Source organism: Stegodyphus dumicola, chromosome X1, assembly GCF_044657685.1.
Source record: "Stegodyphus dumicola isolate Sdum_Otavi_A_Nest chromosome X1, ASM4465768v1".
NCBI lineage: Eukaryota > Metazoa > Arthropoda > Arachnida > Araneae > Eresidae > Stegodyphus > Stegodyphus dumicola.
The window spans coordinates 74,714,890-74,737,041 of NC_140780.1; the positions used below are offsets into that span (position 1 = coordinate 74,714,890).

The 22,152-nt window shown below is 32.6% G+C and overlaps 1 protein-coding gene across 1 annotated transcript in view; it reads right to left on the reverse strand.

Moving 5' to 3' along the window:
* The window catches only part of LOC118183188 (zinc finger protein castor homolog 1-like), a 784,355-nt gene that overhangs the window by 475,980 nt on the left and 286,223 nt on the right, over positions 1–22,152 (reverse strand). Inside the window, exon 3 of the mRNA XM_085807761.1 lies at positions 17,045–17,128. The gene's annotated coding sequence lies outside the window, so the exon portion shown is untranslated. The remainder of the gene's footprint in view (positions 1–17,044; positions 17,129–22,152) is intronic.

Below are 22,152 nucleotides of genomic sequence, written 5' to 3' on the forward strand. Positions count from 1 at the left end.
GCAGAGGTTGTTAAAATATTTCAAATACAGTTTTTCTCCTGATTTCTTACACCTATCAAAATATTAATTAATACTAGAAAAGGTAATTTTTTAAATTTGTTTTTACATGAGATTAGTGCAAATACATTTTTACTTAAGATATACATAACTCTCGCACATTATGTTTACATTTTTTTACTTAAGAAGGTAGCATTATTATTTTACTAAACAATGTAACAATTTTACTGAACAATTCCATTCTTTTGTAGATTAAAGAAAAGCCTGTAGCTTCGAATTATTGCTGAACTCCAATGACAATTTTTCCAGAGCTGTCAGGACCGCTTTGGAATTCAGTTTCTTCAGTCTTTCAACTGCACTTTTTCCCATCTGTTCAAGGGAATTTTTTTAATTTTATTTTTGAAGATATTAAAGTTCTTTTCAGATGCATTTAGATTTTTCATATAGCTTTTTTAACGTATACGAGTTTTCATGCTACGTAAAATTACGACACATTTCTAGTGACACTTCAGTACAAAATCCTGTTTTCTTTTATTTGACACAATTAGCCCACTGCGACATTTTAATGATCTGTTATTACTGTTGCAATTTCTTGGAAGATTTTTTCCAGCCGCATACATTATGAAGAATTATAATAAATTGATATCATATAATTATAATATATTTTATTGTTGTTATTCATTATGTATTATTTTTACTCTTATTATTATTGTTATTTATTATGTATTATTTTTACTCTTATTATTATTGTTATTTATTATCATTGTTATTATTTTTTATTATACATTTATAAAGAATTATGTCACAGCCAAGGAAATTTCCCTTTTACAACGTCAATTATGCTTTTCCAACCTGATCGGGTAACTTTACTTATATAATTTTCTCGTAAATTTCTAATTTATTTTACTAAATATCCTGATTGGCAATTTAATAGACCACTAATTAATATTCATAACTAATATTGTATACAGGTTACTTTAAATGATGCAATAACGAAAAAGTATGTATTTTCAGTTAATGACGGACATCAACGAAATGCAGAATAATTACAGACATCAACGAAATGCAGAATTCCCTCGAAAACTTTATATCAGCTTGTTTTTTATGTTATTCAACGTTGAAAAGTATTTTCCCACATAGAGCAGCGTTTGCACATTCCGTACATATTCGGGAGCTCGGAATTGATTATTGAATTAATTTGCAATTCACACTGCTACCCAATGAATCAGATAAATGCTTGCGAATGAAATTTTCGTGAACGAGCTTTCTAAACAATATATAGATTTTAGGGAAAATTTACTCTTTCTTAAACACTAGAAAATAATTATTTTCTATTGCTTAAACACCGATTCACACATACATACATACCAAAATACTCCTCCCTTGACAAGCTCTGTTTGAAGTGGTAAGCAAGGAAGATTAATAATATGTTTCCCTTTTTTGCACTTATATGTATATATATATAATAAATATGCATTAAAATAACTTTGTTGCATGAAATGCGGCTTAAAAATTCCATTGCCATGTAAAAAGATATATAAAACAAAAGGAGTAAAAATGTAAATAGCGCCGTTTTTCTGCACAAAATTTTGTGTGCGTGAAGAAAAATTTAAAAGCATTTATCATAAACTAATTACGGTAAAATTCACAACTGATGTTTTTAAACTTAAAAATCTGCCACCCAGACGCTATAGTGCACAGGGCAGCCTTCTTCGATACCAAAGGGCGAGGCTCGAATCGCGTAGAAGGCATGGTTGTAACTGTCCATCCCTTCATAGGAGGTAAAGCAGCCCACCTATTAGGTGCCTCCATAATAAAGTGACCACAGCTTCTGGCCTTAGTAACGGCCAACGTCTATGGTGACTTGTGCCCGCCATTAGAGGGGCGGGGGACTTTAAAATCTGATTTTAACTTAATACTTCCATAATTTAATATTTCCATAAAGTTTGTATTTTAATTTTGTCGAACGTGAAAGATTTAATGAAGCAATGTAGCTCGATGTAAGAAAATTTAATATATAAATTAAGAATACAAGTATCTCAATGGTTTAGAAATTTTTGTCTTTTAGCTTCATTTTGATACCTTCCGTTTCTGCATTTTGATCGAAAACATTTCTTAGATTGTCAAGTTTTATCGCAACCGATAAATTATTTAACTTTTCTGTCTTTATATCAAACTGAATTTTAAATAACTTTTACTGTCATTTAATCTCAACTTTTAATACGTATTTAACTTTAAATTCTAACTTTAATTTATACGTATCTTCAGAGTAAACGTATAGAGCAACGCTTCTACATAAGATGTTTAATAAAAAAAATAGTGAAGAATGAAAATAATTCACCGATTCATTAAAGAATGGAATGAGTGTTAAATATAAATTCGCTCAAAATGTTTTTATAATTTGCTATAAAAACTGCATTTTCGTTGTCATGAAAATCAGCTAATTTGAAAACTTTTCTGTCAGTACTTCTTTTTCAAATGGCAAGCGTTATACTAAACTCTAAAATTAAAGTAGTTTTTTCTTTCTTTCTTCCTTTTTTTTTAATTCGGTATCATCATTGAAATTTCAAGTCGTATATGAACACTAGCTAAAGAATGAAGACGAAGCAAAAACTGATTTTTTTCTTTTGTTAGTAATGAAATCTAAGTTAGCATCGCTCATAAGCATCATATTCTAGTGCATGCTGCATACATTTCTTAACTTTTAAACATTTAGACAATCAAACTTTGCAAGATTGAAACAATGCTTATTAAAATCATGTTCCCACGATAGCACAAGATGAAAACGCGGCATAAATGCCGTAACAGAACGAAATTACGCAAGAATAGGAAATGTAAATACAAAGCATGGCTGCACAAAAATTTGATACATACCAGCGATTAAGAGCATCGGAGAATTTCAAAATCAAAGCATTATCCAAGCCCACAAGGGACTGTTCACAATCGTGTCCTCCTAATGGTTTTTGAACCTTCCCTCTCCCAACCCCATTCCTTATGAGAGCAATGGACAAGCTGGAGCGAGGAGGCGAGCGGCTGGGGAATGGACAATTACTATCGAGACGATGGCATTCTGATTATTCTGCCATTTCGATTTTCTCACGACTTTCGGGCGAAATCGCGATCTGAATTTTCATGAGCGCAGTTCGCAAAATGGCAATAAGAAGGCAAAAGAAAAAATAGTACTTAAACCGAGACCTTAAAAAAGGGATGGTTCAGAAATAACATAGTTTCTGAAATAGGTTTGAAATGATTTGCACCTAAAACAAGACTAGTGTTAAATTAAGCTGTAATGGCTTTCAGTCATGTGGATTAAGAAGACGAAGAATTCTAAGACAAGCTATCAGCTTACGTAAGTTGCGAAAACTGTACAAGGTCTTTCAGCAAGTCGCTAATGCAAAATATAGCAACGGGTTAGGTCACTAAGTATTGCATAGTTCTGAAACCTTTTTTAACTTCTAGGATTTAATTCTAAAATACTTATTTTGAAACTAAATTAGAAGTTTTTTGAGAAACAACACATGTCAGCAGGCCGTGATTAAGAGAGTCTGACGCCTTTGCATGGGACGTTTTCTTTTCAGGCCCTCATGGGGTAATTTTTTTTTTTTTTTTACATTTATGGAGGACAAACAAGATTCTGAGAAATTATAGAATCCTAAAAGAGAAACATATATGCATTTTGCGTTCATGAACGCAATAAATTTATAATATAAACATTTAATCTCTCTTTTTCTTTGCATTTTTGAATCTCTACTCTTATAATAAATACAAGTAGGTGAATTCAAAATAAAATTTAGACAAGGGGAGAAAAAGTTTAAAAATAAACTCTTAAATTTATTTTACCAATAGCGGGCTCACAGCGGACTTCGACTTGGCCACTACTAAGGCATCTTAAATTTAATCATCTCATAAGAGATATTCAAAACCTTCCTATCAGTACGTATTTATAATAAATAAAACTTAAGTAAAAAATTCGATATTGTAAATTAGATTACCTCCTCTCTTTTAACTGCAACCTATACTTATAAAATATTAATTATTAATAAATTAAGAAATAGTTACTAAATTAAGAAATAACTTATATTTTTTCTTTCTAGAGTTATCAATAGCTCTTGAGCACCATGCGTCAGCTAAGGATACCGGTGACAGTGTAATTTTATCACTGCTTTCTTTTACACCGGTGAGTCATTAGGAGTTTTTGATGCTGGAGACCTGAAAATTGTGCAGTGCCCTCACCGGGATTCGAACTCCGAACCTCCCGAATATTCGTCGTGTGTGATTCGAGTTTACACCACGAAGGCATGCTGAAAAGGAGGGAGAAAATACCTTATAACATAATCGTTGAATTCAAAGGCGTTATGATCAGTTTTATTAAACAAATATATTAGTTCAATTTCCATCAATCAAGATTATCTTCTAAAGTAAAATGATGCAAAACGCTGTTGACTGTATAGAGTCATTAGGTTTATCGAAACAGAAAATACGAAGTATGAGCAACGCCTTAGGCGGGACTCGAACTCCGGGCCTATCGACTACTTAGCCGGACATGTTTATACGAAGGGACACCTCGCTAAGAAGGGAGAAAAATGACATAATGTTGTCAAAAGCAAGCGCACACAGCTTCTGTGCAGAACAAAAATAAAACTTATTTTCTGATTTCGTCCAAAAGGTTTGGCTTTGATATTTCTTTTAACCAGTGCGAATGAAATAAAACTATCAAGTTATTTAATACTTACGTTTTTGACTTTTATTTTTATGTTTTTGGCTAATGAGGTATGACTATAACTGCCACTAAAATGGATTAATGAAACTGAGTGATAGTCAGATGAACAGTCCATAATACTAGTATTTTGACTGGTTCTTTACTTCCTCTGATTACATATTATTGATCAAATTTTTTCCTGTAATATAAGCATATAAAATGCTGAGAACCGCTGCCTTAAGATGAGCAGTCTAATATTTACTTAATACACGATTAAATCACGTCAGCTAGCTTACTTTGTCAGGTATGAAAACTTACAATGAAACTACCGACACTTCAAAATTATATCTCCACGACTTCTAAAGAAATTGTTTTCTAATAGGCATTGCTTGGATTTAATGAAAACACAAAGAAATGTGAAAAACTTTCTCTTTCAAAGTTAAATATTGTACAATCATCTTATTTATTCTGCCTCTGATTGACTTAATTCTGTGACTTGTTTACAGTTAGAATGGTTGATAGAAGTAGCACAAATAAACATGTTAAAACTGACTTGAAGTTTGGATTCAGTTGCGTAAATAGTTTTAAATGCTATTCACATTCTGCAAACTCATTCAGTTTCGTGTCATAGAAACTTTGAAAATATACAGTGCTCGACATTGAAAATGCAACACCAAGAAGGAGTGTGGGCCCACCAGCGGCCGAGCGGTAAAGTCGCTGAACACTGGTAGTTCGGTCCGAGGTTCGAATCCCGCGAACGGGCTGGCTGCATGGGCGTTTTCGTGGTTTTCCCCATGTGTAACGTGTATACGAGCCAGTTTCCCTTAGAAAGTCCTCCACGAAGGCATCCCTCCTCTTAGGCAGATAGCCCTCGAGGCTTTGCCATACTCACACACACACACACCCAAGAAGGAGTGGTCAGAAATTTATGCAAATTTTAGAATAGACGCACGTCACTGAGTTATGCAAATGATGTGAAATGCACTCCGATGCTCTCCGATGCACGCGAAGTAAGATATAAGGGAAGGAACGTGCAGAATGGGCAATATTTCTCCCAGAAGAATTATCGAAGAAAGTTGGTTTTTGTCCCGGAGGATACGTGTAATAGGAGAGAATGCCAGGCCGCCGTCAACGAAGGCACTTCCAGCAGATAGACGATTTTACAAGGGGTATGGTGATCGACTGAGAAGGGCGGGTTGGTCCTTACGTCAAATCGCAGCTGATACCCACATGGATACGAGCACGGTGCATCGGCTATGGCGAACATGATTGGAACAAGGAAATGTAGAAAGAAGGATGGGTGCAGGTGCAGCTAGAGTAACATCAGCACGCGTGGATCGACGCATCCGCCGACAAGCTGTGGCAGTCCCGCAAGTCACTTGTACCGCGATTCTGCAGCATGTGCAAGATACCCTGGATGTTCCCGTGTCGACCAGAACCATTTCTCGTCGATTGGTTGAACGTGGCCTGCACTCATGGCGTCCGTTAGGAAGACTGCCATTGACCCCACAGCATAGACGCCACCGTTTAGAATGGTGCCGGACTGGAGCGATGTGGATGACAGAATGGCGAAACGTCGTGTTCTCAGATGAGTCACGCTTCTGCTAATCCAGGGACAGTCCCCGCATACGTGTGTGGCGTCGACGTGGAGACAGATCTAATGCGGCAGTAACTGTGGAACGCCCCAGTGCGCGACAACGTGGCATAATGGTTTGGAGCGCTATTGTTGCCTACGATTCCAGGTCACCTCTAGTTCGTATTCAGGGCACTATGACGGCCCAACGATACTTGGATAATGTACTGCGGCCGGTGGCAATCCCCTACCTTCAGGGGCTGCATAATGAAATTTTTCAGCAGGATAACGCCCGACCACACAGTACTCGCATCTTCCAACAAGCTTTGCAAGGTATACAGATGCTTCCCAGGCCACCGTACTCTCCTGAACTGTCACCAATCGAACACGTGTGGAATGTGATTGGACGCCGTTTGCAGACTCTGCTCTTGCCTCGTTCAGAAGATGAACTGTGGCAAATGGTTGAAAGGGAATAGAGAGCCATCCCTGAGCACACCATCTGCACTCTTATTGACTCTATGCCTAGACGTGTTTCTTCGTGCATCGCTGTCCGCGGTGGACCTACATACTAATGAGCCGACGCCGTTCTCGCTCTGTATTCTGACTAATCATTTTGAAATAAAGATCACTTATTGCTGCTTGCTGTCTCTGTCTTTTTTTTCAAATTTCGTCACTTTCTGACCACTTCTTCTTGGTGTTGCATTTTCAGTGTCGAGCAGTGTATTATTTGGTTTTCTGTTATACCATGTTTATCTAACAAAGATAATACTATTTCAAAGCTATCATCAATGTTAAGTACTCATTTCTCATTAAATTTCGATGACATAAATTACTATAATGATGATGTTACAAATAAAATTTGTGCTCTTCCTAACTTTTAATTCTTGATTTCGTTTTCAAAACTTGTTTTAAAGTGATTGAGGTAGTATAGGTAAGCCTTATGATTAATTGTTTCATATGAACAATAAAAATTACAACAAAAGAAATGAAGCATATTACAATTAAAACGACCACCACAATTATTGCAAAAGATTCTCAATGAATTTCGCATTAACATTTGGAAATATTTTAGAACTTCATCAGTTGATTCATTTTTATTTTCTGATGACTTTCAAAGTTGTATTTAAACCTTTTTATAAAACAAAATTGCATCGAATTTTATGTAATTTTTTATGCTTAAATTTTTTTAAGCTATCATTCAATATCTTCAGTTAAAAGAACTAAAAATAGTTTTCGTTAATCTTCTTTATTGAGTCTTCTATAATTTAACGTGCAAGCAAAAGGAAACTTAATGCTGATATCGTGCATCTAAATATTAGCTCGAAAATGGCCGTTACCGTTTTTTCCCCCAACTCTTAAGTTTGCCAAGCCTTTTGATAACGTAGAACAAAAATCGAACGTCCCGAAGCACTGTGATTACACAAGAAGAAACCTTTTCACCCCCTTTCCTCTCACTGAAATGGCATTAGTGATGGAAAAACACGAATCTTCAACAATAATAGAGGAACAGGGCCTAAAATTATTGTCTAATAGCTATAGCAAGACTCTTTGAATCATTTATTGTGATATTTCTTTCCTAGCTTAATGCGAAACAGGATGGGATAAACAATAAAATATTTCGTACGATTTCCATAATTACATTTGAAGTGCCACATTAAATCCGATGTAGCTTGGAAAAGGAGTATTACGGTTATGGTTATAAATCATTAACGCACAAATGATGAAAAAAAAGATTTATTCGTTTGTCTTAGGAATCGTGCCACTGTAAAACACTGCAGACATAAAATGGTATAGTTTTTCATTCCACAACACGGAAGACAGGTGCGACAAAATAAGCAGATACAATTCTAACATTATATTACCTGCGCAACATTTGTATAAGAACTAATTTACTTCTCCTGTTTCAAAGAATAGAATGCTTCGATCTCTTCGGCTTTACGCTTGTTCGCATTACTTTGTCAGCATGGTCAACATATTTTACTCGATGCTTTACAGTTGTTAGCTTGAAACAACTGATTATGATGCAAAAATAAATTTCCAGTTGTCCGAATGTATTTTTCATCACACCACTTCACTGAACAGAATTTTAAATATCAGTTTTTCAAAATAATTGGGTATAGTTTCTAACGGCTAACAATCTTCGTGAAATGGGAAATGTTTCTGTCTTTGATTTTTAAAATAACTTTCATATTAATTTCATTTCATTGATAACTGACATATCATAATTTCATATTTAAATTAACTTTTATATTCATTTCATATTCATTTTTATTTGTTCCTTTTCTTTTACTAAAGACATGTTTAAAAATATTTCTTATATCTAAATTATCGATTGAAATGATATATGTGACAAAAACAAATATGATTATATCCGGCGCGAATATGTTAATATGTTTTCACTCATGCATTATGTCCTTTATAAGAGTGAAAGTATCCCAGATTGTAAAAAGAACTTCGATTTATGTGTTAAAAAGTAAAATTTTAGTAAAACAAAATCCAGGATGCATTTCGTGGTCTTTCCCGCTTGTACCGTAAATAAGAACCCGGTTCACTTAATGAGCCTACCATGAAGGCCCTTTTCTCAGAAAAAAACAGGAAGTTATCGAATGCTTTGATGCAATTAATTAAACATCATGTAACTAACTATCTGTAACAGTCAAATGTATATACAGTCGATGTGCATATACAGTTCATGTGTATGAGTAAGTTTAAATATTATGAAATACTTTAAAAGAGCCTCTTGCTTGCAATGAAGGGAAGAATCTTGGCTTATATTTAGTTTTCGATGTTGATTTTAAAAGTTTAAATTTCCCCCCGTCTTTAACAACTTTAGTCATTCACCAGTTGTCCTGGATGTGAGATTTCTTCACTTTGCTTAATCATTTTGGTGATCACTTGTTAAACCTGGCATATTAAATAACACTATTTCTTCCTTTGGTACAGCAGGGATTTTGCGTTTTCTTTATTTTATCTTATATTAAACGAAATTACTCAACAAAGGAGAAGTGCAATTGATATGGATATTATCATGCTTAAAATTTCAACTGTACTTTAGACTTGAACTGAAAAAGCCAAACGTTTTATTCTTTGGTTTGAAAGAATTGAAAGAAAGCTTTCAAAAAAATTCACTGGTTACAGGCGAAAACATCGTCGTACAGAACACCGAAGGAAAGAAAGCAAGGGAAAAATTCGCAGTTCTAAAACATCGTCGTCGAAAAAAAAAAAAATCTGTTCAAAAACATCGACGTAAAAAATAAAGCACCTACAAATCATCGTATGATGATAACATCGCATACATGCGTTTTCCAGGCTTTAAAAGTTGCAAATGTATATTCGCATTCTGATATGTAAACGAGAGAAAGGACGAAGAATATTTTTAATTCTACATTTCATTTTTTGGATTAATTAATGCTTTTCTTGCTACAAAAGCAAGAAGAAAATTTTAGCACTGAAAATGAGTAAAAAAGTAATGCTACGAAAGAGTACGTACGTAGCTCCATTACTTTTCCACTAATTTTCAGCTTTTCAAAGTTTCCTTCTTTGATGCTACGTAAATTAATGTTGCGTAGGAGCACGTAATTAATGCAACATAGGAGCATGTAATTAATGCAGCTATGTAATTAAGATAATTTAAATTTATGTACTTTAGTATTAAAAGTCATTATTTAATAAATCTTTTTTATAAAGTTTTATTGCCAGTTTTCATGAATAATATAATCTAAAAAAATTAGAAAAGGAAGATGAGTAATTGCATGAGGTTACCTATATTAAAATTGTTTAAGTAATTATGAAGCCGTAAAATTATTTTCTTTTAACTGATATTCTTTTAGTAAAAAGTAAGTCTTGTTTTGTTTTAGTTCATTCGTCTTTTTAAAAGTGTCATTCACATTTTATATACAGCCTCGTTTGGATGTTGACGAAGCATGTCAGGAGAAAGTAATTTTTGACTTATTTTCTAATTTCTGAATGCTCAAGTTTATTTCTTGCTTTCATTAGAAAAAAAAAAATCCAAAAATATGAAATATAGAGGTAAAAATATTCCTCACCTTTACTAGCGCTTACAAATTATTATGAAAATATGCATTTACAATTTTTAAAGCTTGAAAGACACATGGTGCGATGTTATCGTCATGCGATGATTTGTAAGCGCTTTACTTTTTACGACGTTTTTGAACCACTTTATTTTCGGCGAGGATGTTTTAAACCACGATGTTTCAGAACTGCGATGTTTTTTTCCCTGCCTTTTTATACGACGTTTTCGCCCTCCGTTGTTTTTTCTGTACGAGGTTTTTGTCCGCGAGGTTTTCGCCACGATATTTTCAGCGGTATCAATTCACTTAACTGAAACTAAAATACGTAATAAATAACTCCTTTCTTTAACAATTATAAAGGGAATTATTCTATTCAGCTGCATTAAAATCACTATTTTTGACATATAAATAAAACAGAAAACAACGTTAAAACTTTTCAAACTTTATGTTGTGAGCGTAGTTACTGGACTTTAACCTATGGTTATTAAATGAAATTAAATTGTAATAGAAACCATTATAAGAATTATTTGGTGCGTGCTGTTTAGAAGCAGCGTGAAATAACAAGTATAATACATACAGCAAATCGCAAGATTCTGATTATTTTTCTAATATTTGATATTTCTACCTTAAACTTGATATTTCTACCTTCACTATTAATGAATAATTAAAGCTATAAACGCATTGAAAGCAGTAAAAAGAATAATTTTGCGAACTAAACTATAACATATGAGATAATTTGAAACTTCAATCCAAACTTACGGTTTTACTGGAAAAGGTTAATGTACTGTAAAAGAAAGTTATTTAATTAGTTAAGTAATCATATCTTCGGAAGCTTACTTTAATAACCTTACTATGCCCTCCTTTGAATGGCTTTTTACTGTATTCCAGTGTTTTGCATAACTAATTAAAAATAATGTTCACTGTAGATCGCCTATATGTATACATATATATATTCTCGTGGAAAATGGTGTAATCTTTTAAATTGTGTCATATGTTATTTTTCAGCCTATGCAATAGCTCTCTTTTATAGCTTTTAGTGAACTAATTTAACTCCTCACTAATACTGACTGTAATTTTCGTCTTTAAGATGGCAGTATGAAATACAGGGTTGAATTAAATGATCAAAATCTAGGAGATTTTCCGGATGTGTTACGCTTGCTGTTTCACTTTATTTTTATTTAATTATTGTTTAATAATTAGAAGTAATAACATTTGTGGGTGAAATAAATTTGATAGTGAAACATAAGTATAAAATTGTAATAGATATAATAAATCTATCATAATTTTATTCATAAATTTCAGATTACTTTGTTCAAAACATAAAATTTGAATTACCAATGTCCATTTGTTTAAAATTAAATAGCAAAAATAGAAAATAACTGATTAAACTAATTACTTCAAATAAAGAAACACAATGTAACAATTCTACGTATTCTAGTTTCGGTTAAGTGAATTTGTTTGAAAGATTAAAAAAAAAAAATTTTTTAAACCTCAAAGAGCATTAGCCCAGAAGGGTTATTAGTCTCGAAACGGCATTTTCTGTCGGTTCACTATAAACGGCGTATCATGTTTTAAATTGTTGTCACCAAATATTATCGCCTTGTGCAACATTTAAAGAAATTATATAATGAAGAATCTGCATGAATGCATGTATGTTTCTCTCTGTGAGAAAACGGCGGTACGTAGAGCCACCACATTTTGACTAACGTAATCTTCCGTCTAAACATGGGCACCCGGAAGCCCGGATTTGATTTTCGAGTTTGTTTTATTATCTATTTAATATTTTGTAAAACTTTTAACAAATTTTTTGATAAACAAACTGAGCGATTTCAAAACGAGCAGTGGCAACATTGTAAGAAAAAAAAAAAAACATTTTTATATAGAGCGCGCGAGACTATCTGTCGGAAATTCTAAAGATATGCTGTTCTTAAATATTTTGAGATATTGCTGTTGAACTAAATTTTATGTGGTTTAAATGCGAAGAACCGTATATTTAATAAATGCAGGTAACTTACAAGGCGTTAAAAAAAAGCCTCTTTAACGCCTTGTAAAATCTGAAAGTTTTCATATTTATATATATATATTTTAATCAACGAATAAAACAGAGAATAAAAATTTTTTGGCCTTTACTATTTGAATATGAATTACAATCCAGTTTTGAAACGTGGTATAAAATCCATATGAACTGTACTTAATTTTGTTGATTAATTTAATTAAAAGTAAGGTGAAGTGAAGGAAATGCATATTCCTGCTTTAACGAAGGAAGAATTGCTGCTAATCAATATATCAGTTTTAGGAAGCGATCGCCAAATGAAGAAAACAAATTTTTAAAAATCGGACATTTGGGGATAGTTTATGGATCACTCGAAAAAGGGGAAAACTGTAAAGTTCATTTACTTGGCATCAGTTTCGTTAGCTGGGGGAAACATTTTCGGCTTAAATGAGACTTTTTTTTTTTTTGTTTATCTGAGACCGGATGGAATGATGGGACACACCCAATATTTCAGTGTACATTTAAATTTGTTTGTTTAGTTGAATACTACAAAGTATTCGAGGATTATCTGTTTACCTTCGGAAGACTGCCAGAGAATCTGGCTGTTATTTATGTTTACTCGTGAGAAAAACTACGAAAATGCCTATGCAGCTAGCTAGCGCGTTCGTTGACATTCGAAATCAGACCGAACTACCAGTATTATGCTGCACTGGAGAGCCGCGTCCATCAAAGTGCACACGATTTAATTCAAAAAGAGGGGGGATAACATTTATAGCACAAGCATTTGGAAATTTTCAGAATTTCCAAATGCTTTTGCTATAAATATTAAACGTTTAAATAAAAAACAGTGAATTTCTTTTGAGAGAATCAAAAGGAATATGCGAAACTGCATGGAACGAATTATCTGTTTAAATTATTTAAAAGGAATGTTCATGAAGGGGGAACTAAGCTTAAAAAGCAAAAAATGCTTATTTTAATAAACTGCGATGAAGCGCAGATGATTCAGAATAAAACTTATTAACGAAATCAACAGATGGCCAGTATGTTGTGGTTGAATAAATTCTCCGAAGTAGCCTCAGGAATGTAAGGGATCGCGCCACAGATGCATGAATGATATGATAACTAAGTCATATTTGGCCAGTTAGCACTCGTTTACCACAGAAAATATTTCTTAGCAATTATAATAAAATGACTAACTACCCTCAGCGCAGTTCACGGGTTCATTTTAAAGTAATTTATGGCAGCTAATGAAAATGTTCTAGGCAAGGGGGAAAAGTAATGAAAATAAAGCCACACGTGTCACGATCAAAGGAAAAACCGCTTAACTGTTATTATTAGCAGTAATATCTGCCATGTAAATGTATTGAAAGGAATGCAGTATTTCACAATGATGTAAGTTGTAATGCTACACTTTTATGAATTATGTTTCCAGGGGAGCTGCGACAATACTATGCCTTCGTCAGAGTGTACCAATTTAGGCGATAGTTAATAAATCATTAAGCTAAAATAACTCGTAGAAACTGCTTGAGAGAGCACCATTTTTAGTATTTATTAGTGTTGAAAATTGGCAGACGCGATATTTTGAGCAATTAAACAAAAGACAGAGAAAAAGGACAGAAAAGGGGGCAGAAAAGAAATTTATGGTAAAATATTCATACCATGACAGCAAAACATTCAACATTCTACTTTATTAAATTTAATACCGAAGTTACTCTTTACCAAAAGTTAAAAATTCACTTCCTTGTCGTTAAATAACCTAAATTCAGAAATAAATTAATTTTCCATGTGTGTCTTCTTAGCAGTTTTCAGTTCGCAACATGCAAATATATTTTCTTTTTAATATTGCTATACTCATAGTCTTGGGCGACATTTGTTTCAATAAGAATGCACTTAGTTTGTTTGAAAACATACTTTAGCAATGTTTATATCTATTTATTTACTTATTTGTTACAAATATTTGCCGCAGGGTAAATGGATTACATTTATTAATTTAAACAAAGTAAAAGAAGGTTATTTTTTAAGCTCCATTTTTAAGCTTTTTTAAGCTCCGACGAAGATTCCGCACCTCTCTTGCCCTATAATTAAATCGTCCAGGATTCGAACCCGAAGTTAGGAGAGCCCGTACATTACCAAGCACTCACATCGTGCAAACGGATGTACAGGGTAAACTGAAAGCAGCATTTTAGCTATAATGCTATTGTAACTTAATTATAAATAACTATAAATTCTTTCAAAATGAGTTATAACCGCTGTAATGCATTATATAATAAAAATGCGTGAGATAACCTAATCCTTTCAGAAGGAAGGGTATTAAAATGGGTAGCAAAAAGGCATGCATATTTATTAAATGATCGTTATATTTTTTAATCCTAATGATTTTAATTTTTTCTGTTTTACAATAAATATTGCAATATATTGCAATATATTGCAATGGCCTTAATTAATTTTAAAAATCAGCAAATTCATTTCCTCTGAAATTAATCCATTATTTTTTCTTTAAATTATATTTAAAAGATACTGGAAATTTGAAAATGAGGCAGAATTCAAATTTAAATTGAAAAAAGAACCTTTTAAATGCTTAAGCATTTTATGAAACTATCTGAAACGTATTCCCGTTCATCAAGAGTAAGTCTTCAATTAGCTCCAGAAATAGTACTTAAATTATTAACGTATGGACTGTTACGCATTAGAAGATGGGAAGAAAAAATAAATATTCGGGACTAAAACTTTTTAAACACTCCTGAAAAATATGAAATGGAATTAAAACCACTATCTTAATTTTAGAATTGGCATATTTTTCTTACACTTCAGAGTCATGTATCATACTTAAATCGGAACGGATAATTTCATTCTATAAATTTTATAAGTAGTTTAACTAATATAATCGTAAAAATAGGTTTTACTCCTTAAGAAGTACTTGAACAGAGACCAACAAATTTTTTGGTGGAAACACTTTTAATACTCCTATCTTTTCGTGTAGTAAAAAAAAAATAACCTTAACTTTTCTCAAAGAAAGACAAGTATCAATGCACGTTAAGCGTTTAAGGCAACAACGTGTTTCAACTTAAATAAAACATTTTATTAAACAGGATATTTCGAGCCAAATAAATAAAACAATCGAAGCGTATAACCGTTCGAAAGTCCTACTCGTGCGGTCTACCCTTCCACCAATGACGTCTTAACTGCGGCCTACCATAATTTCCCACACTTTACCGCAAAGTGAAATAAAAAAGTCAACTTTTCAACACAGACATTATCTTCAGGCATTTCAACCTAAACACTCCGTAAAAAAATAAAATCAAGGCAAACAATAAAAACCAAACAGTTTTTTAAAACATTATGTTCGCTTAAAAAAGGGGGAAAAAGAGAGAGAGAGAGGAGCAGTAGAAGCATCAACACTTAGCGCCCTGGTCGGCAGAACAGCTTTCGTACTAAAGGGGAAAAGAAGATTCAATCAAGTTATCAGGTAGCAGAGCAGAAAACGTGGGGGGATGGAATGCATAAAATCCCCCTACCCGCCGATTTAAAGAGCGATCACATTCGCATCTTCAAAAACAATAAAAGAATTTTACAGAAGTTTCCGAAAGCTGGTCTACTTTTTACTTTTCTTTTTTAAATCCAAATTTGACCACACAGGTGGGTGCACCGTGTTGTATTTTCCCACCAATGCCTGGAAAAACGTTTTTCCGGTTCGCCGAGCCTTGACTGTTAAGCCGTGAAGAAGAGTTTGCTTAAAAGTCTACTTTAAACCCTTTTCCACACTTGGCTCGTTTTTCTGCTTTTTCATCCTCAACTGTACTCTATTTTGAGGGGCTGGTAACCAGTTTTGAAATTGTTAATGTTAGGTCTTCCAACATCTCTTTATTTTGCAGGTAGTTACTTCATTTGAAGTTCTGTAGGTAATAAAAGAACAGCCCACGTTTTATAACAAGCAAAGGAAACCAAGTTGAAGTTAAACAGTACAAAGAAATACAATTCACTTAAATAAACGCATAATTGGTAGCAAGAGTCCTCTAAATCGTATTTTTACAATGAAATTGATGATAATCTTTATAAAACTGGCCATGAAAGCAAATATTGAAAATACGCTTGACTCATTTTTCGCATCAATTGTCTCGAAAATTTACATGCTTTCCGTCATAAGAGTTCGTGGGAAAATAACTGGAAGCGCCAGTAAAGGAAATTAATTTTTTTTAATTAAAAAAACTCAAAAAGGCTTTCAGTTATACATTGTTATATAACAAGCATGTCAAAAATTTTATTTGGAATACAAATTTAAGTTATCTGGAACTGCGTTTACCGTCCATACTTAAAGTATTATTAACTATCTTGTTGTATTTAGTCATAGAACAAAACCTATTGCAGAAAATTTACTTTTATGAAATTAAAATAGCATTACACGAGGAACACTAAGTCCGCAGTGTACCATTTCGTTCGCTATACCTAAAAATAGTATGTCACATCAGTGCTTGATATAAAGAACTTATTAACAATGAACGGTTAAACTTTCCTTTATTCCCCCTTTATACAAGTAAAATTATCACTTTGGTTTCATATACCACAACCAACTTTGTGAAAATTGCATTAATTTCCTGGCAGTTTTTACAGTTTTGCTCTTCTTTTCAACTGCCTTCACAGTAATTCGTCCAATTCAGAATTCTTTTTTCAAATTTCAGTTACACAAGAGTAAATTTAAATACTGAATTTGTTAGCTGTAACTTATACTTAAGAATAATAAAAATAGTTCTTACTTCAAGAAATGCTCTTCGTGTCGAAGTTTGTTCCCGCGCTGCTTATTGAACGTGAACTGACAGCCTTACTTGCGTAAGTAATATCTGAAATTAAAAATTTAGTATATTTAAAATCATTATCCCAATTAATTTTTTCAATTAAAATTTTAATATATTCAATTTAGAATTCTAACTATTAGCTCTTCTAGCAGTTAAAGCACCAAATTAGATTGGCTTAATTGGCTTTAGGCGAGAAGTTGTATTTGTTCGTAAGCTTGGGATTTATGAAACCTTTATGTTGCAGGAAGATTTTACGTCTTCAATGCAAAGCGCAAAAAATTCAGGTAAACCTTTATTGATTATTTATTTATTTGATAAACAGCCAAAAAAAACAATAACTCTCTATATTCTTGTGCTAGCGGTAGCTTGATTTGATACTCATATAGCCTCATCTTGGTCGTTAGGTCAGACATTAAGTCGAAAAGTTAAAAGTTCATTTGTAAATTTTTCTTTCGTTAAAAATTATTTTGGAATAACAGCTCTTTAATGGAAACATCTTGGTTCTTCAGTACTGGAAATGCAAAACAACAAGCATTCAAAAAGACTTTAAAGTAACAATATTTTAAACAGGGGAAGAGAGTATCTGTTAACAGCAAGCTTAGATTAGGTTATAAGAATATGGAAAAGCTACGATGACTATCTGCCTAAGAGGAGGAATACCTTCAAGGAGAATTATCTGACGGAAACTGGCGCGTATTTTCATGGCGAAAACCTTGAAAACCATCCATGCATCAAGCCTGTTCAAGGGATCAAATTCAAAGCAAATCGAAATATCAGCGTTCTTAAACCACTTGGGAACAGGTGAGGCCCAACTAAGAGCGAGAAAAAGCTGCAACAACAGCAGTTCTTCATAGTGTTGCTGCAACTTTTGATTTGTTATATGTATATCTGTCATAAAATTTTTATGCTCAAAAGTACATTTCTTGTACAGCTTTGTACAAAGTGTTCTTCATTGCTGAAAAGAAACACTAAGTAAATTTATGCTTTTAACTTTAGCAAAAATACCAAAAGAACAAAAAGATAACACGTATTAAAAAAGAAAAAAAAAATGAACGATACAGATAAGCAATTCGGACGGGCTTAAAGGGAACATATATTTATTTATTTATAATTGAATTACTAGAAGTAAAAAAAAATCAGGATAAAAATTAAGCTGAAAGGATGGATTATTATATTAATATCGATCTTTCTGGCTCATTCTAAGATCGCTAATATTGTAGAAACACATCTAATATCTCCTCCGCCCCGAAAAGTCCCAAATAAAAATTATTTCAAATTATTAATAAATATTATTAAAAAATAAATTATTAAAAATGAAATAAAAGTTTTTCTTTAATTATATCCTTATCTAAATAGAAACTAAGTTTAAAATAAGATCATTATTACTCGGAAAAAGTTAATATTCTTAGGAAACAGTTGTAATTAAAGAGTTTCTTTATTTGGAAGCAGTTAAGTGGATAAAATCGCTAAATATTCGTCGTTCCAACAAATCCCTCTTCCGCCCCAAATAGTAAGCTCAACAGATGAATGGTTAAGTTGAATGAGCATTTTCGTGTTTTATCTCCATGTAATGTAAATACGAGACACTTTTCCTTAGAAAGTTTACCATGAATGCATTCGTTTTTTAAGGAGATGCTCTCTCTCGTGCTCTTCCTTAATCACTTAATCAAACCAAATAAAAAACTTGATTAATTATTGACTATTTAAAATTATTAAACCTTTCAAGAGAAAGATAATTTCACACACTTTATATCATTTTTCAGCTTGTTCTTTGTTATTTTGTGTTTATAAATGCGTCAGATTTGTTTACGAATGAAGTGATAAGTAATTGCCATGAACTGATACTAGTAAACTGTTAGATAAATAAAACCTAGCAAAAAAAGATAAATAAAAACCCAGAAAAAAAAAGATAAATAAAAACCCAGAAAAAAAAAGATAAATAAAAACCCAGCAAATTGTAACTGCGGATAAAAGATTAAACTGGATAAAAGTCAGAGGGATCCGCTGAACAGACTAAAAGAGAGAACTAACTTCACATAGGGAGTAAAATGGGTTTGATTCCCGGATAATGGGTTTTCTGCGTAGGTGTTTCCGTAGTTTCCCTGAGTGTAGCGTAAATATGAAACAGTTCAGCAAAGAACGTACTTGACGAAGATGTCCCTGTTCTTAGCCAATTTGGCCTGGAATGTTTTCATACACCGAATTTAACAAACAAGCAAAATAGGAAAATTACTTATTTCTTTATATAGTAAATAAAAGAAAAAATGATAAACCGGAAATTGCAGCTTTTAAATGTAAATGTATGACAAGATTGAAATAGAAGGGGAAAAAAGTTTAATAAATCAGATAGTAAAGAACTATTTGATAAAAGAACTATTTTTTTTATAGAAAGTTTACTAGTAGAAATGAAGAAATTGATAGACGTTTTAATCTAACAGCTGAAAGACTACAGGAAATGAAACGAGTAGCTTCCAAGTTCCAGTTCCTGACTGGTGAAAAATAATTGTTACTGAATGTATGCGTTTTAAAAGGCGCACCTTATAACTTAACACTTAAATGTTGAAATGCTGTAAATGTATTAGAAATTTCATCAGAAATATCCAGAGTTTAAACCACTCTTCAGTAATTCTGGTCACTAACGCATGTTTAGGTTTTTTAAGCTAATTTAGGAACTTAGTTCAAATGTATTCGAATTCGTAAACTGCGTTAAGAGTATTTTTAAGTTTGCCAACCACTTACAGTTAAAAAGGCTTTACCAAACTTAAAATAATAATAATTGAAAAAAATTGCAACATCTTCCCTTAGTCAAAAAGAATTTTCAAACACGGCTATTCTCTCTCTAGAACATGAATTAAGTAATAAAATAAAGTTTTCAAATGGTCATGATAAATAATATCAGTTTTGAAAAAGGTATTGTGATTTTGCTTGTTAAAAGATAACAAAATTAAATTAAAGGAAAGTGCAATACGTGTCATATTTTTAACGTTTAATTTTTCAAATTTTTAAATTTTAATTGAATTTTTTAACGTTTTCATTTAAAATTTATGAATTATTACATGTTATTTTTTCTGATTATATAAAACAGCGACTCGAAATATTATAAGAGTTATTGTTTATGATTTAATATAGTTACATTTGTTGCGTAAGAATTTGTACAGATATAGCTAATTTTATTGAATATAAGGGTTCAGATTTATCTCGTTAGCTCAAGTGGAAGATCATGTAGGTACGGATCGGCTTACCGTTACAAAAATTAAAATCACTTCACACCGAGAAACAGTCTACCACCGACAGTGGTGCGAATCGAGTCCGGGCCCTTCGGTAAGATTGAACAGTATTCTACTGCCGATATCAAAGACTAAATTTAGGACATAGATATGCTTGGAAAATAAATCGTGTTCATTACACAATAAATTCAGAAAATAGCAGTGAGACCAGCTTTAAAAAATAATATAATTTATTGAAACTCGGTTTAATAAAATAATTATACTAACGCTATTTTCTTTCAAATCAGTTTAGTTTCGTGAAATGAGTTCAATAACTATATTACTAGTTCAAAAATAGTGAATAATTATACGATAAGTTCAGAAAATAATAGTGAGACCAGTTTAAAAAAATAATATAATTTATTGAAACTTGGTATATAAAATAATTATACTAAGTCTGTTTTCTTTAAAATCAGCTTAGTTTCGTGAAATGAGTTCGAGGAGTATATTACTGTCATATATCAATGCAAGGCGACAAGAGTAAACGGGAGAAGCTTATATTTCGGATAGTTTTTTTTTAACGTAATTGCCATTGGATTTGTAGCGCATTCCATCTGACCAGATTCGAAGATCATTCAACAACTACTATTCCGATAATTACTATAGTCTTTCCGTGTAAATAATCTTCAACATTGAGAAACGTTATGAAAACAAATGTAAGAAAAATCGCTATGATAATCCCCGCAATGGGATAGCGCATCCGCTCGGAAATCCTAACTGCCCCGATGGATTTGAATTATGGCAAGACAAACTAGTCATGCGATTCGAAATGCTAAGACATCCTAATGATACGAAAGGAAAAGATCGGGATGCCGAAATTCAAATAGTACCAAACATTTTCACTTTCAGGGAAAAGAGACTGAATGAAACATTTTTAAACCTTCAACACCATAATCACGCCTTCATCTTTCGAGATCGTAGTAGGTCGAGTCGCTGCTTTTCCACGATACCCAAAGCGGTGGGACTTTTTTATCATCTTCCCAATCCCAAAATGTTAGGGACAAGAACAGCAGAAACAAGGCAAGGACGCAGACCAGGGAAGAATCATCGTTTGATCTTGACCTTGATAGCCGATCAGTGTTAAACACGAACTTTTATCCCCCCTCCCTTGGTTTCGCTCTTAGTATTCTTGACAATTGTTTCTTTTATTCTTTTATTTCGGAAATAACGAAGTATTCGGTTTTATTTTTCCGATTCTTACTACCACAGTTCGTGGAACGGCATATCAAAGAATGAAGACAAAGAAAATGGAAAAAGATTTTGACACTGCAAACGCATAGTTCTGCATTTCACATTTAAAGAAAACTGAAAAAGGAAAATAATTGTACACGCTACTCATGAAGAACCACCTTTTCTTCTCCATGCAATTATGTCATTCCTTAAATACGGGCCTTTTCTTCTTCGTTCTCTCTACAAAACCAAGATTCAAATGTGAAGAATCAACACGAAAATAAGTCAGTCTTAATTGTAGTTTTATCCGCTTGATTTTGAATGAATGAGAGAACTCGAAATTTATAATAAAGCTAGAACTTGCGGAAGTATTTATTTTAGCAAATTTTGATTGCGAAAGATTTAAAACAACAGGCAGAAATTATTAAGCAACTTATGCAGAGTTTACGCATTTCTCAAGAAACTTGCTCTGTATCACGGTTGTCTGAAAACTTAGTCATGAATGTCCAACCTTTTGAAGCTTTTGAGCCACATGGCCTGATAAAAGATCGAACGCAAAATATGTTAATATAATATATAAAAACAAAAATACATTTTCTACCTCTATTATGTTTGATCAAATTACATTTGCCT